This window comes from Gorilla gorilla, chromosome 12, assembly GCF_029281585.2.
Source record: "Gorilla gorilla gorilla isolate KB3781 chromosome 12, NHGRI_mGorGor1-v2.1_pri, whole genome shotgun sequence".
In the NCBI taxonomy this organism is placed as follows: Eukaryota; Metazoa; Chordata; class Mammalia; order Primates; family Hominidae; genus Gorilla; species Gorilla gorilla.
Window position 1 is genome coordinate 73,682,873 of NC_073236.2, and position 17,055 is coordinate 73,699,927.

Here is a 17,055-nt window from a genome sequence, read left to right on the forward strand (position 1 = left end):
GCAACAGAGTGAGGCTCTGTCTCAAAAAAAAAAAAAAAAAAGAAAAGAAAGAAAGAAATTTAACCCCCCATGTGGCAGTATTGAGAGATGGAACCTTAAGAGGTGTTCCCCGATAATGGGGAAAGAGAAAGGTTGTATTTCTTCACTTGATAGATGAGACATTCTCTGCAGAGATAGTTCTCCATGAGAAGTCATTTTTCAAAGATTTCTGAAAGCAAACAGGCTTCTAAGGAAGCTGTTTATAACAGCTACACTTGCTGAAATTCATGATTACATATGGATGAAATCAATCCTAATATACGGGAAAGGGACCAAGAGGCATTGTTCAAAAAGTTTAAGACTAGTTTACAAACAAGCTATAGCTTATTAGATTCTGTAGGTTAAGAATAAACATGGAAACTTCAGGACTAGATGCTTTCTAAGGTCTCTGGAAGCTCAGATCAGCCACAGTCCCATAAGATCAAGGCTGATACATAGCCAATACATATTGGTTGTTAAAATATTGAAGTCCTCCCATATCAGTTTTGAACAGCTGCTGCTTTGAGTCCACTGATGCCACCCCACCAACCTGACCTGGCAGGACAGGAGGCTCCATGTTCTGTGCTGTGGCTGGCATCTATGCCATGATGGTTGTTTAATATTTTTAATATCGCCCCTGTTTAAGACATGAATCACACATCTATCCTGACTCAAAAGTCTTGGATGCTTAAATAGCCTTTGATCATCAACATCATTGCTGTCATATTACAAACCTGCAAAAATATTTAGCACTTTCAGTAAAAGGGTAATCATTTATTCATTCATAGTAAAAAACCAAACATGTAAGTTTCAAAGACACTCCCATCAGCGAATTAATTGCTTCCCTGCAGCCAGAAAGACCCTTGTGAGCATTGAGAGGGAAACAGTTGGTTTCCCCTTCTTTTTTAAATATGTCCAGTTCTTACCCAGTTAACATGAAGAAACCACTGTCTCTAGAAGAAAGCTTTTTTTGCGGTATTAGTGAATCACTGAATAGCTTAAGTATGACTATCTAAGTTATAAGTTAGTCTTTAGTGGGTTTTAAAGTTTTTCTGACCCCTTTGAAAAATAACTACATAAGTACTTCTTGTTGCTGGGTGAGAAATACTACTTTGTAGACAGTTTTGGTTTTCTATTTGCAGATATGATTGATGTATTACACCAAAATAAAGTATTTTTATGTTTATAAAGTATATTTAGGTTCATTTAGAATATATTTATTTAATAAGTTAAAATTCTTTTGGCACATTGTTAAATGCAAAAACTCCTTTCAAAACAAAAAAAGAACTACCTTATATTCAACATTTAATGTCCTTGGTCTCTGCTTTTATGTCTATACTATATACTGAGTTCAGTATGGTCTCCAAGAGTGCCCTGTATGGATAGACATGTGCACTCCTTCCAGGAGTGGGTACTGATTCTAGACTACAGATGCCTATTATTAGTTAGGCTTCTGAGCTTGCAATCATACTGAATGTATGAAGAGCAAAATAAAACCAAATCCTTATTTTTTTACAGTTTTGAAGTTTATACTTAGAATTGACCAACTCCCCGGCCACCTGGAGAGCTGTACAGTGTGTAAATCTGCCTTTACCTTGGATTGATTGGTACAGTATTTTTGCATCTGTGGGACCTACCTTTTCATTCAGTAGTTTGAACTGTATCTAAACCGTACAATCTGGGAAGTTTTTATAGAATAAATATTCAGCTATGAAAACTGGTTAAATAAAACTAATATTTCTTAACATACACATACACACAAAAAAGAAATTTGGAGATTCCCTTGTAGCCATGCTGATAGAATGCTTTAAAAACTATCTAATGGCATTGAACTATACACTTAAAAAGAGATCATTCCACTGTATCCCTTCCCTAAGGTTTCCCTGGGGTGCTAAGGGAGGGATTAAATCATGGCTTTTGTTTGTTAAATAATTCAGGGGGTCTGGGTGTGGCTTGTACAACTAGATATATTTTCTAAACTTACATCACAGTTGTGTGCATGCATATAAATGGACACACACACACACACACACATATTTGCACATACACACAGGTTGAGTATTTGCCTGTTAGAACACACAGGATGGCATTTTAGTGGTGACCTTGCTATAGTAAGCTAACTATTGTGACTATGAACATGGCCCTGGTTTCCAGCCTGCAAGAGAGAATAGGAAGGTATTTCAGCAGGAGATAAAGAACAGAGGTATTACCCAACCAATCAACAAATATTTACTTTTAGAGTGTCTATGTCTGCCAAGCACTTTTCTAGAACAGGGTCCCTGCCCTTAAACAGTTACATTCTAGAGAACAAAACATAAACAAATCAATAAACAAAATAACCTTAGGTTCTGGGAAGTACTACATAGAAATATTTAGCTGAGATAAGAGAAAGTATTAATAACTGAGAGTGACCAGGGGAGAATCTGGAGGTGGAACATTTGAGCTAAGACCTGAATGGTGATAAAGTGCAACCATGTGAAGAATTGAAGAAAAGAGCCTTTTCAAGAAAACAAATAACAGGTGAAAAGGCTCTGAGACAGCTGTGAGCTTTTACATGTTTGAGCTATAGTCCAGTGTGGCTGGCATGAAGTGAAGAAGGTGAGGGTCCAGGGAGATGAGGTCATAAAGTTAGGTAGAGGATTTTGCTTCCAGTAATGTGGCAGATCAGTTACTCCGAAAATCCTCCTGCTGCAGAACCCCTGGTGCAGAATCAATTGCTACCTATTTTTTAATGCATAGCTGAAGTTGCCTAAAAATAGGGGAGATCCACATGAGTGAAGAGCCGCCTGGTGAACTGATGCATTCACCTGGTAAGCTAATGGTGAAGCTGGGTCTGCCCTGAGGCAAACACTGTTAGAAGTCTAGTGCTTTGGGGGATTAGTGGTCACAGGGGGCACAGGAGAGACTACACTGAGAACACACAAGATTGGGGGAAGACACACAAGATGAGGCCCCCACATTCAGTGAAACAACAGGCTAGAAAAGGTAGCCACAATGAAAACTTGTATTCTGCAATTCCAATTCCAGCTGGAGAAAATACTAGTCTGGGGTTCAAAGTTATTCTATCCCGGAGAGTAAGGAAACTTCAAACTGAGAAATGAAACTAAAATGGCCCTCTATTGTGTACTCGGATCCCCATAAAAGGAAACACAAATTTTCCTAGAGGGATGTACCTTCTATGCAGGTCTATCTGGATCTTACTTCACTGAAATAGGAGATCTCGATTAAAAATTACTGAGTTTGTAAGAAAGTAAGTTACTGAAAGAGCCATCAGAAACAACAGACATTTAGACTTCCATGAACTTCAGATGATGGAATTCTTAGAAACAGAATATACACTAAGTGTGTGTAAAATATTTAAACAAGGAAAGATAGAATAGAAAAACATAAGCAAAGAACAAGCATTTCAAATGATCAATTTGAAAAAAACAGTTTCTGGAAATGAAAAATATAATAGTTAATGGTTAATATTAAAAACTCAATGGATGATTTTCCATGAAAAAGTCACCTGGATAATTAAAAAATAAAGGCCAGTATCACACACACACACACACACACACACACACACACACACACACACAAACAATAAAAGGAGAGAGGAATGTTTTAGATTAAAAGAGTCTAAAAAGGGATGATAACCAAATGCAATTTGAGAACCTTGATTAGATTCTGGCTTTTAAAAAGCACTATAAAAACATGTTACTGACAATCGATGAAATAAGAATGACTACGAATTAAAGTATTAAGTTATTCTTAGTGTTCTTATTGGATGATGTAACCAGTAAGATGTTGTAACCAATTTTTTATATATCAATTTGTAGTCCCAGAAGAAGAGACTAAAGAGAAAAGGGGAGAATAATTTTCTGCAATAGCTTTATAGAGATATAACTTGCAGACTATAAAATTCACTCATTTAAAGTATGCAATCAACTGTTTTTAGTATATTCACAGATATATGCAACCATCATCACAGTCAATTTTAAAACACTTTCATCACCTCAAAAAGAAACTTCATATTCTTTAGCTATCATCTCCCTGTCCCTCTAATACCTCCCCACCAACCCTAAGCAATTATTAATCTACTTTATAGATTAGTATATTTTCAAAATTCTTTCACATTGTATCATGTATTGGTATTCATTCCTTTTTACGGCCAAATAATATCTTATGCTTTGGATATACTAGATGTCATTTATCTATTCATCAGTTGATGGACATTTCAGTTATTTTCATTTTTTAGCTATTATGAATAGTGCTCCAACAAACATTCACACATAAGTTTTTGTGTAGATGTATGATTATATTTCTCTTGGCAATATACTTAGGAGTGGTAACTATGTTTGATTTGAGGAACTGCCCAACTGTTTTCCAAAGTGGCTGCACCATTTACATTCCCACCAGCAGTGTGCAGGATTCCAATTTTTCCAAATCCTTGCCAATACTTATTATTACCAGACTTTTTGATTATAGCCATCATAGTGGATGTGAGAGAATAAATTTTTGAAGAGAAAATTTTCTAAGATTAATGGCAGAAATGAATCTCCAAATATAAGAAGAATAAACTTGCTCTTCAAAGAAATATGAAATATTCGTCATTATAAGCCATTTTCTGGGCAATAAAACAAACTTGAATAAACTTAATTGTTCAATTGAAATTGTATAATGTATGTTCTCTGACCACAGTTAAATTAAACTAGAGGCCAACAGAAGAAAGATATTTGTAAAACTCCTAGTGTTTGAGCATTAAACAATACACTTCTAAATAACTCATGCTGGCCGGGCACGGTGGCTTGTGCCTGCAATCCCAGCACTTTGGGAGGCTAAGGCAGGCAGATCACCTGAGGTCAGGAGCTCGAGACCAGCCTGACTAACATGGTGAAACCCTGTCTCTACTAAAATTACAAAAATTAGCCAGGTGTAGTGGCAGGCACCTGGAATCCCAGCTACTCGGGAGGCTGAGGCAGGAGAATCACTTGAACCCAGGAGGCGGAGGTTGCAGTGAGCCGAGATCAAGCCATTGCACTCCAGCCTAGGTGACAGAGTGAGACCCCATCTCAAAAATAAATAAATAAATAAATAAATACTCATGCTTCAAAATGGAAGTCACAAGGGAAAGTAGAAAATATTCAGAATTAAATTAAATGAAAACATAATATACAAAAATTTCTGAGATGTGCTTTACCAGAAAAGATATAGGATGGCAGTGAAGCACATGAAAAGACGCTCAATATCATTAACCATCAGAGATTTGCAAGTTAAAACTATAATGAGACATCCCTAGTCACCTATTGGAATGGCTAAAAAAATAAAGTCCTGAAAATACTAAGTGTTGTCAAGTATGCTGAGCATTGGAATCTCTGAGTCTTTGGGGGTGGGAATGCAAATATTACAGCCACTTTGGAAAACAATTGGAGAGTTTCTTATAACCTTAAATATGCACTTACTATACAATCCAGCAATCTTACTCCTAAGTATTTACTTACCCAGGAGAAATAAAATGTATGTACACATATAAATTTGTATGAAAATGTTTTTTATCAGCTTTATTCATAATCACTAAAAATCAGAAACAACCTAAGTGTCCATTAGCTGGTAAGTGAATAAACAAACTGTGATTGTCTTAGTCTGTTCAGATTGCTATAACAAAATACCATAAACTACGTAGCTTATAAACAACAAAAATTTATTTCTGACAGTCCTGAAGGCTGGGAAGTCCTAGAAAGGGACAGATTCAGTGTCTAGGGAAAGCCCACTTTTCACTGTGTTCTCACATGGAAGAAGGGATAATGGGTCTCCCTCAGACCTCTTTTATAAGAGCATTAACGCCATTCATGAGGGCTCCACCCTCAAACCTCCACCTAATAACCTTCCAAAGGCCCCACCTCTTAATATCATGAGCTTGGCATTTAGGATGTGAACATATGAATTTGGGGAGAGATCACAAAGATTCAAGACATAGCAGTAGCACATCTATACAATGGAATACTTACATGCAAAAGCATGAATTAATAAATCTCGAATGTATTATGCTAAGTGAAAGAAGCTGAACTGAAAAGGTAACATTCTCTCTGATTCCATTTAAGTCATATTTTGGAACAGGCAAAATTATAGGTACAGGAAACTGATTAGCTGTAGCTCGTTGTAGTTTACATCATTATTGTGGTAGAGCTTACATGACTTTATACGACAATTCATAGAATTGTATACTTAAAAACAGTGAACTGTACCTTAATAAAACTTACTTTCAGAACCTGTTAAGGTGACCAGACATAGAGTAGACAGCTTCCAAACAAGAAAAACGGGGGAAATGCAACAAACAAACAAGCAAAAACAACTCAATCTAAGAAAAAATATGCATAGAAAAATTTGGACATATAAAAAGCAAAACATATGATGGTAGAAATTAATCCACATACATTTATAATGATAAGAAGTAGAATAAATGAATCAATTTTTAATAGATTTGGTCAGATTGAATTTTTTTAAAAAAGAACAAAATCCAGTTATATGCTATTTCCAAGAGACTCACTTAAAATATAATGGCGCAAAAATTTTACAAGTAGAACAGGAGAAGGTTTTCTTAAAAAACAGTCTCCAAATACAGAGGAAAAAGAACAAAAACTAAGAGGTACAAACCAGATTACGCCGGGCACAGTGACTCACACCTGTAATCCCAACACTTTGGGAGGCCGAGGTGGATGGATCACCTGAGGTCAGGAGTTCGAGACCAGCCTTGCCAACATGGGGAAACCCTGTCTCTACTAAAAATACAAAAATTAGCGAGGCATGATGCTAGGCACCTGTAACCCCAGTGAGAGGCTGAGGCAAGAGAATCGCTTGAACCCAGAAGGTGGAGGTTGCAGTGAGCCGAGATCATGCCATTGCACTCCAGCCTGGGCAACAAGAGTGAAACTCTGTCTCAAAAAACAAAACAAAACAAAAAAAACAGATTATGTAAAGTCTTGTAAGTTATGACAAGAAACTTGGATTTAAGGCCATGGGAAGGCATTGAAGGATTTAAAGGAAAGGAGTAGTGTGGGTCTGATTTACGTTTTAGAGAGATCCCTCTGGCTGCAAAAGGAGAAAAGGGAAGCAGGGTCAAAGGAAGAGGCAGGGAGAGCAATTAGGAAGCTATTGCAATGATTTAGGAAGAAGATGATGATGCCTTGAGCTAGATTTGTAACAGTAGGGATGATGATTTGGGAGATGTATTGAGGTGAAGCTGATGAGATGTACTTATGGGAGGTGTGAGGGAATAATGGAATTAACCTAGATTTTAGGTCTGAGATTTTAGAGAGTATGGTGGTTCTATTTAGCAAGATGGAAAAGGCATGAGTGGGAGTGTGATGAGGTGGAGTACTTTTAGAATTTAGAGAGGTCACAAAAGATTTGGGCCATATTAATTCTGAGATGCCCAGTAGGTGTCTAAGTGGAGATGCTGAATAGGCCACTAGATATAGGAGTTTGAAGCTCAGGGATTTACATTTGAAAGTCATTTACATACAGCTGGGATTTGGACTTGAGGGAATTGAAGATTTCCAAGGAGACAGTGAAGAGAAAAGAACTAAGGACAAAGCTATCCAGCACTTTAATAGTAAGAGGTTTGGAATTTGGGAGGAATGAAAAGAGTAGGAAATCAGTGAGGCAGAAGGAAAACCAGGTGAATGTGGAATATAGATAATCTAGAGAAGAGAAGCTTTCAAGGGAGACAGTGTGGCTTACTGTGTCAAAAAGTATTAAAAGTAGACTAAAATAAGAACAGGTAACTGATTATTAGTTTTTTAAAAAGTAAGTTATTGGTGACCCTAATGTGAAAAGGAGTGTTCTTTTTTTAAAAAATATTAATCCTGTGAAGGCTTTTATATGCTAATGGGTATAATCCAATACATAGAGAGAAATTGATGACTGAAGGTGAATCATAGTACAGTCAACCCTTGAACAACACGGGTTTGAACTGCATGGGTCCACTTATACATGAATTTTCTTCCGCCTCTGCCACCCCAGAGACAACAAAACCAACCCCTTCTCTTCTTCCTCCTCCTCAGTCTACTCAACATGAACACCATGAGGGTGAAAACCTTTATAATGAGCCACTTCCACTTAATGAATAGTAAATATATTTTCTCTTCTTTATGATTTTCTTAACGACATTTTCTTTTCTCTAGCTTGCTTTATTGTAAGAACACAGTATATAATATATGAAACATACAAAGTAGGTGTTAATTGACTGTTTATGCTATTGGTAAGGCTTCTGGTCAATGGTAGTGCTATAGTTGGATGTTTGTCCCCCAAACCTCATGTTGAAATTTGATCCCAATGTTGGAGGTGGGGACCTAGTGGAAGGTGTTTGGGTCATGGAGATGCATCCTTCATGAACAGATTAATGCCCTCCCTAGAAAGAGGGAGAGTGAGTTCTCACTCTGTTAGTTCTCATGAGAACTGGCTGTTTAAGAAAACCTGACACCTCCCCTCTCCTTGCTTCCCCTCTCTCCATGCTGGCTACCCTCTCCTTGCTTCCCCTCTCTCCATACTGGCTCCCCTCTGCCTTCTGCCATGGATGGAAGAAGCTGGAAGCTCTCGTCAGAAGCTGGCACCATGCCTCTTGTAAAGCCTTCAGAACCATGAGCCAAATAAACCTCTTTTCTTTATAAGTTACCTAGTCTTAAGTATTCTTTTACAGCAACACAAAACAGACTAAGATAAGTAGGCTATTTGTAGTGAAGTTTTGGGGAAGTCAAAAGTTGCATGTGGATTTTTGACTGTGCTCCTAACCTCTGCATTGTTTAAAGGTCAACTGTAATTGCAGAATTGAAATCTCTGAGTAGATGGCTGATAAAATGTACAAGAGGAGAAGTTGGCCTTAGATGAGGTCAGGCACTTAAGATGGGAGCTTGTCAGTGTTTATGTGAACTGTCCAAACTGGCTACAGGCAAACCTAGAGGTGGGCTGGGGGCATCTGGGGCAGTACATCCACAGCATCTCCTTACATGAGTCTGCTGCGGCTGAAACCCCTGCATCTCTGGCCCAGCCCTGCTACTCTCTATGTACCAGTTCCACTTTGAGGTCCATCAGCCCTGGGTCATAACCAGGATAGAGGAGTTGACTGTGGGCCTCAGTGATGCCAATCTGACCAAACCAAGTGCTCTCCCCTTCTTTGGGGAATCTCCCCAATACTCCTCATCCTCAAGCTGCTTTTATTCTTCCCATGGCCTAACTTGCAAACAAGTTAATTCCATGTCCTCCCCTCCCAGAACTATCCCTCCTTCCAAGGGTGTGTGTGTGTGTGTGTGTGTGTGTGTGTGTGTGTGTGTGCAGAATGAGATCCTAAAACCAGTTTGTTTCTTCCTAATATATGAATATATGCCATATATATATATATATATGCCCAAGCCTAATGACTGGTAGGGCACCTGTGTCACAGGCTTGGACTGACCATGGAATCCTTGGCCAAGAAACATTTAGTGTTTGCCATTTCTATTCTGTAAGAACTAACACCTGACCCACCCAAAGAAACCAGTTGTGATTGTTGAGATCAGCAAATCTAGTTTTGAACATTATCTCATGAGAACTCCAGCTTATGATGTATTTTTCTCAGCCATTCTCTGGAGGATAGAGGTCAGACTGTCAAAGATGGTGTCACAGGGACACAGACAGGGCTCAGGGGTGCTTGCAACAGCTGAAACCTCGTCTCCAGCTGACTCACGAAGCATCTCTTTTATAACAAGGGCTCTTTAGTGAAAAACAATACAACCTTTTTCATGGACTGTCAGGTGGGTGGAGGGTTACCTTTGCTTCATGAAGGAGTGAAAATGGTTCTGATTTTAAGCACCAGGAGCCTAGCAAGAATGAGGAGAGGAGGCTTGTGTTTTTGGACAGGGATCCCATTCTCTACCTTAAATGGCAGTGGAGAGTGGGTTGGGAATCTGGCAGAGTTGTGCATCTTATCAAGTTTATGTCTTTTGTCTATTAGGATGCTATATCAGATTCGTTTGCAAAATGCATTCCACTTCAATATAAGCTTGAATATCTCTTGACTCTATAATCTCTAAGGTTAATTTTTTTAAAAAATCATTTATTATTTGTATTAAAAGTAAATTTTGGTTACTTTTCAATAATCATTATTTGTATTAATTTTATAAGTACCTTTTCCACAATTATCTTTCTTACACCCAGTAAGTTTAACTAGTTTTATTCAAAATAATCATAGTGCTAACAGATGCCAGGCATCAATTTCCTTGGATTTTGAAAAAAACCTAAAGGTGTTTGAGGATTGATCGCTGTCTGACTGGAGTTATTTAAGTCAGTGCCTTGCAAGTGTTTGCAAGCAAGTTCTCCTCTATCTATCTGCAACAATGCCCTTCTCTGCTCCATGTGCCCTTTCTCTGGGTCCTTGAGGCCTCTTCTAAATCTTAGGGTTCTGGTAAACACGATTTGCAGAGCCCTAATTTAGTCATTTTATCACAGAGAGATTCTTTGCTATCAGCTGGTAGATCCAAGCCACCCAGAAAGACACTTTCTGCATGGCTTGCTTCTGGACACTTAATAGAAAATGTAAATGGATCCCCAGAGCCCTAATTTTTGCTTCTATAAACTGGGGATGTTTCCTACATAGCAGGGATATTACAAGAATCAAATGAGATACTGCAATATAAAATTAGAGCTTGGTCCCTAATACAGAATACATGATGTTGTTGGGTTGTGCTCCTTGTTGTATCCTCAAATCAAGGATTCCAGGGGTCTAAAGCCACATGATTGATTTAACAAAAAGTAAATGCTGTATTTTATTAACAAATGTTAGTATATTTATTGGCAATGACACATAACTTTAGTAGCGCAATTTAAGTTTGAGTCCAAGATTTTTTCACATTAGGAATGAAATAAATTTTGGGACCCACTCTTGGCCACATGCAGCCATGCTTAGTATCACAATGAAATGGGGCTTTCCTAACCCGTGCTAGTGCCTTTGACCTCTGCATCCTCAGGCTTAGCAGGAATTGGAGGCAAAGCAAGTGAAACCAGGATTTCATCTGCATTTGTAACTTGGGTAAACTCATAGTTTTGATATCTCACTGGACGTGAAACAACATCTCTGGAGTGTAGTTAGAAAGCTCTTCATTGAGAGATAGTCGTCACCTGGCTGAGACTCCTGTTCAACCCACAAACTGGTTAAATGACTTTTCCAAGCTTTGAGAAGTCTATGATGTCCATAAGACATGTGATGATGTCTCCTTTACATTGCCTGATATGTACACAATAATGCATTTCTCTGTGGTCTGTAATTCATGATCATTGTGAAGATACTGACACACAGTGACTCTCAAAGTTTGCTGTGCATTAGAATCATCTGGGGAGAACAATTGCACCAGAATCTCTGGGTCTGAGACCTAGGCACCAAAGTTTTTAAAGCTTTCCAGATGAATTCAATGTGGAAACAAGTGTTTTATGAAAGTATTAGTGAGGAAATTTGACCTCTATGTGGTACCCCAGTACAGAAAACTGAGGTGACAAATGGATAAACAAGTTGTACAGACCACACATTTCACACATCTTCAGGCAACAAGTCAGATGTCACAAATTAATCTTTGCTTAGTAGCTATACAATTTGTTAATATGATCGCTATACACCAATTTCAGAAAAGTGAACATGCAAAGAAACATACAGCTTAGAATTTGAGAAATGCAGTATTAATGTTGGTACACAGAGGGTAAATGTCCCTGACACCTTTTCAGCCATAATATTCTTATTTTAACTTTAAATTTGGATTCTGACTTTAAAAAGTTTGGCAGGCATAGTGACTCACCCCTGTAATTCCAGCACTTTGGGAGGCCAAGGCGGGAGGATTGCTTGAGCCCAGGAGTTCCAGAATAGCCCAGGCAACATGGTGAAACCCTGGCTCTACAAAAAATTAAAACATTAGCTGGCTGTGGTGGCGCTGTAGTTTCAGCTACTTGGGAGGCTGAGATGGGAGGATTGCTTCAGCCCAGGAGGTTGTGGCTGCAGTGAGCTGTGATTGTGCCACTGTACTTCAGCCTCGGTAACAGAACGAGACCCTGTCTCAAAAACAAAACAAAACAAGCTATCGCTCAGTGAGGTCCAAGAACTGACAGCCTTGCATTGCCTGACAGCTTGTTAGAAATACAGAATCCTTTCACTAGGTGCGGTGGCGCGTGCCTGTGGTCCCAGCTACTCAGGAGGCTGAGGCAGAAGGATCACTTAAACCCAGGAATTCAAGGCTGTAGTTAGCTACGATCATGCCACTGCACTTCAGCCTGGGTGACAGTGGCACCCTGTCTCAAAAAAAAAAGATTGCTGCCCCACACCAGACCTGCTGACTCAGAATCTGTATTTTTAACAACATTCCCAGGTGACTCAAATGTACATTTAAGTTTGAAAGGCACTGATTCAAGGCCCTACAGGGAGAAACAAAACCAAGTGTTAAAATTTGACAACTCAAGAGGTTTAGATATTTTACAAACTCACTAATCAGACCCTTTAAAAGAGAGTGTTTGGATTTCGCTGCTTAAAAAGAAAAATCATTTTGTTGTGGTTTCGTCTTCTACCTCTTACCAGCTGTGTTTACAAGACACATCTTTCTTGGAAAGCTTGGAGGATGATCGCATCGAGCAGCACAGGGGAGGCTGATGTGCCAGTGTCTTACATGATATGTGTCTCCTTCTGTAATTTTGGTTACTAAGAACATTTACATGATAATGGGATCTTTGTTGCTTAGAAGTCAGTCTGCTCCTTCAGTTGATTACCCACCTGAAGTCACTGTGCTTGGCTTGTGACATCATGATTGCCTCCCCGGCAAATGACTATGATTTCATAAACTGAGACTTAAGATTGCAGGTGAAGGGTTAGCAGCAAGAGCTGGTGTGCTCTTACACAGCACAGCGCCTGTGTTCATATAAATGACCTAAGTAAACAGTCAAACATAAATACTAAGCATTACACACACACGCACACAGGAAAAGGGGAGGCCAAGAAAGAGTTTGAGATCATCGTGATTCAACAGGGTGGTTTTCAAAGTTGCAACTCGTCTTTAATGCTTCTAGGCTTATAAAACTTCTAAAACAATGAGACGACATATCATTCCCCCTTTGCACATGATTATTCCAACCCCTGCTTTTTGCTTTCTCTGGGTTTGGAGGATGACAACATTTAGCCGAAAGCACACAGCCATTGGGTCTTCAGAAAGAAGGAGGCTAACCTGCCAGAAGAATTGTTTTATTTTTTCAATATCCTGGAACAAATGGAGCATACCCACCTCTCCAATGACCAAAACACACATGCATGACTGTGCATCTGTGCCTTCATATAGTACAACTCCCTAAATATTGACATGTTTTGCTCATTTCAACAGATATTCCTCAGACACTTACTGTGCGAAAGGCACTCTGCAGGGCTCTTCAGGGAGCACCCAGATGAGTCACAAAAATACCCACTGATATCTCACAGTACATTACATTTACATGATGCCTGCCACATTCAATAAAATCCTTGAGCTTCAAAAGAACACTGTGAGGGAGAAAGGGAATAATAATAGCAGTAGGTAAACAATATGGGAGGCATGCCTTCCACGTGTTGCTGCATTCGACCATTATGACTAGTTCTATAGGTTCTGGTTTTCATCTCCTAATTTTGCTGATTCTGTTTTGAGGACAAAATGACATGCCCAAGGACTCACAAAGAGAAACTGCCAGAGCTGGGAACCAGACCCAATTCACAAGCTCTGCCCATGAGCCCCAGAATTTATAATCCAGAGAGTGACTATAAGATCTAGAAACATATACAACTTGATCATGTATCTTAATGTAATATTAATACGTCATTTATTATTTATTTACCTACCACCCTGTAGTGGGTGTGTGTGTGTGTGTGTGTGTGTGTGTGTGTGTGTGTGTGTGTTGGCATACAGGAGGAGGGTATCACAGAGAGTAAGGTAAGTGCCAAGAGAAAAGAAAAATCGTAAGATTTCCCACACTTTGGACCACTTTATGGAGAAATGGCATTTGAGCTGACCCTTTATAATAGCTGAGATTTTAATGAGCTAAGGTAGAGCAAAATAATCCAGGTGAGAAGAGAACACAGACAGGAAACAGGGAGACTACTGAGCTCACATAGTGGGTTGAATGTACATCTGACTTCCCTCCTTTCAGAAACCCTAAACCATAGTAAAGGAATATGTTTTGCAAAGGATGTAAAGGAAGAGGAGACAATGACAACTAAACTCTGAAAGCTAGAAAGCCAGTCAGCAATTGAACAGACCTAAAACAGGCAGACGGGAAAGCTGAGACCCAACCCTATTTATACTGCAAAATCGTCAAAATATTCAGCAAAGTGCAGCTCCAGGTCTATCTGGAACTGAGGACAAAGAGAAGATTAATGTAAGGAAGACTGGGGAAAAGCTGTTTGATGAAATTTTTCTGTTTTATTTTTTGAGTTAGATTATAATCTCTAATTTCCTTCCAGTACTCCAAGGTGCTGTAAGGATCCCCTTCCCCAACTGGTGAGAAACACAGACAATAGTTTTCTGGGGAAGGTGTAACAGAGGGTCTCTGGATTGTGAGCTGCCATGGCAGCTGAGGACATGGGTGCTGGGCCAAAAGAACCACATCAGTGCTGCTGCTGAGACCCAGCCTTCCTCCCCTACTGGATCCCAGAAGCTGGTAGCCAAACTCTTGTCCTCCATGCAGGAGATTAGAAAATCCTCTGTGGGGAATTGGATCAGCCCAAGAGGAAAGATCTACAAGATGCTGACTTCAGGCCTTTCCCCAAAGAACAGGCCAAATTACTCTACAGTCAAACTCAAAGTGCACAAGCCACACCCACATGCTCAGAATTGTTATTATCTGTTTAGCTCCCCAATCTTAGGCATGGGCAGATAGACATGAATTACCAAATTTCTAAAGAAAGCTTGTAATATGAAAGGTGGGCACACACACACAGGCACATACACACACACACACAGGCACACATACTAGCATGTTGAAGAACCTTCAAAAAAAATCAATAATATCTTCAGACAGATAAGACAGTATATTGTATCTATGAAGCAAAACTAGAAAGTTATAAAAAAAAGAACATTTATAAAATTTAACAAAGGTTCTTGGAAATTAAAAATATATGAGCAGAAATTTTTAAAATTCAAAGTACAGGCTGGAATATAAAGTTGAAGAACTCTTTCAGAAAACAGAGCAAGAGTTGGAAAACAGACAAAAGGCCAATTCTGGGAATTGAACATGTTAACAATGAGTTTCAGAAAGAGAGAAAGAATAAAATAGATGAGAGGAAATCATCAACAAAATAATCACAATATAAAATTCGTAACTCCAGGATATGAGTTGTGAGACTAAAAGGGTCACTAAGTCCCAGGCACATAGAGGGAAAGCAGGTCCACACCAAGGCACATCACTAGAAAATTTCAGAACACCAGGGATAGAAAGTGGATCCCATAAGCTCCCAACAAGAAAGTTCAGGAGGACAATGAAGGAGGATTCTGGGATAACAGCTGAACACTAGATACAATGGCAAGCAGCTCAGATAGGAGCACTTTGACACAAGAAAAAAAATTCAGAGCTTTCATCACCAACATCTCCTATACCACTGTACTGTCTTTTCAACCCAAGAATAGAGTGCCCAGGTGCACTTGGCCCAGATTCTGATCTGTACTTGGCTTGTCTTTACCATGTGCAGGTCAAGTTTCTGCCATCCACACCCTGCTGCTGGATTGGATGATGATGTCCATTTCACCCATAGAAGACTTGCTCCTGAGAGCTGGAGCTAAGATAGAGCATAAAGCGCATCCCCTCCTGTGCTAGTCTGCTCAGGCTGCCAGAACAAAATGCCACCAACTGGGAGGTGTAAATAACAGAAAGTGATTTTCTCACAGTTCTGGAGGCAGGAAGTCCGACATCAAGGTGTAGTCATCAGGATTGGTTTCTTCTGAGGCCTCTCTCCTTGTTTTGCAGATGGCTGTCTTCTTGCTCTTTCCTCATGTGGTCTTTCCTCTGTGCACTCACATCCCTAGTGCCTCTCTTGTGTCCAAATTTTCTTTCCTTAAAAGGACACCACTCAGATTGGATTGGGTGAGCTCCATAAACGTACTACATACTTGACATGTGTGATCTCACTATCTCTGCTTTGACAGTGAGCTAATGGAGCAAGCATTGTTATACCTCATTTTACAGATGGAGAAACTGAGGAAACTGTCCTCAGTTTCTTACCTAGGTTCACAAGGCATTTCATGGTGGATTCAGGAGCTACACCCCTTTTGTCTGACTCTGAAGCCCATTTTTTTCTATGATGCCTTCTCACATGCAGTGATGAGGAAATGCAGAGATGATCTTTTACACCACATAGCAAACCCATCTGCAGCATCTCTGAGCCACCGCCACCACCCACTGCTTGCAACCCATCAGTGATGGCAGCTTTCTCTGCTGTGCTGCCCAGCTGTGATTGACCCTCCTGTAAATTCATTTACTGGTCTTTGCTCTGTGCTCAAGAACAAGTCAGAGCAGGTTCATCCATCTTCCTTGTGGTAGCCTTTAGATATTTGAAGGCAGTCATTTCCATTTTGCTTGGGCTTCTCTCCTGCATGTTCAATGACCCTATTTGCTCACAGAGAACATTCTCAGGCTGTCTTCTTACTTGTCAATAACCTTCTAAATATGTCACAGGCAGAATGGACCACAGTACTGCAGGTGTGGGCTGGCCACTGACTGAACACCATGAATTGCTCATTCACTCCTCATGTACGTCTTATGTCCCTCACCAGATTCTGGAAGATTCTGGGAGATTCTGGATTCTAAATGACTCATCACTCTTCTTATTTCACACTGAATTGTGAATAGAAGATGCTCAGTGTTCAGTGGTATTTCTTGATCATCTGACTCATTTGTTCAGGGATATTCTTTATGTTTTGGAGAGAGTTTCACTCTGTTGTCCAGGCTAAAGTGCAGTGGTCCCATCATAGCTCACTGTAGCCACCAACTCCTGGGCTCAAACGATCCTCTCACCTCAGCCTCCAAGTAGCT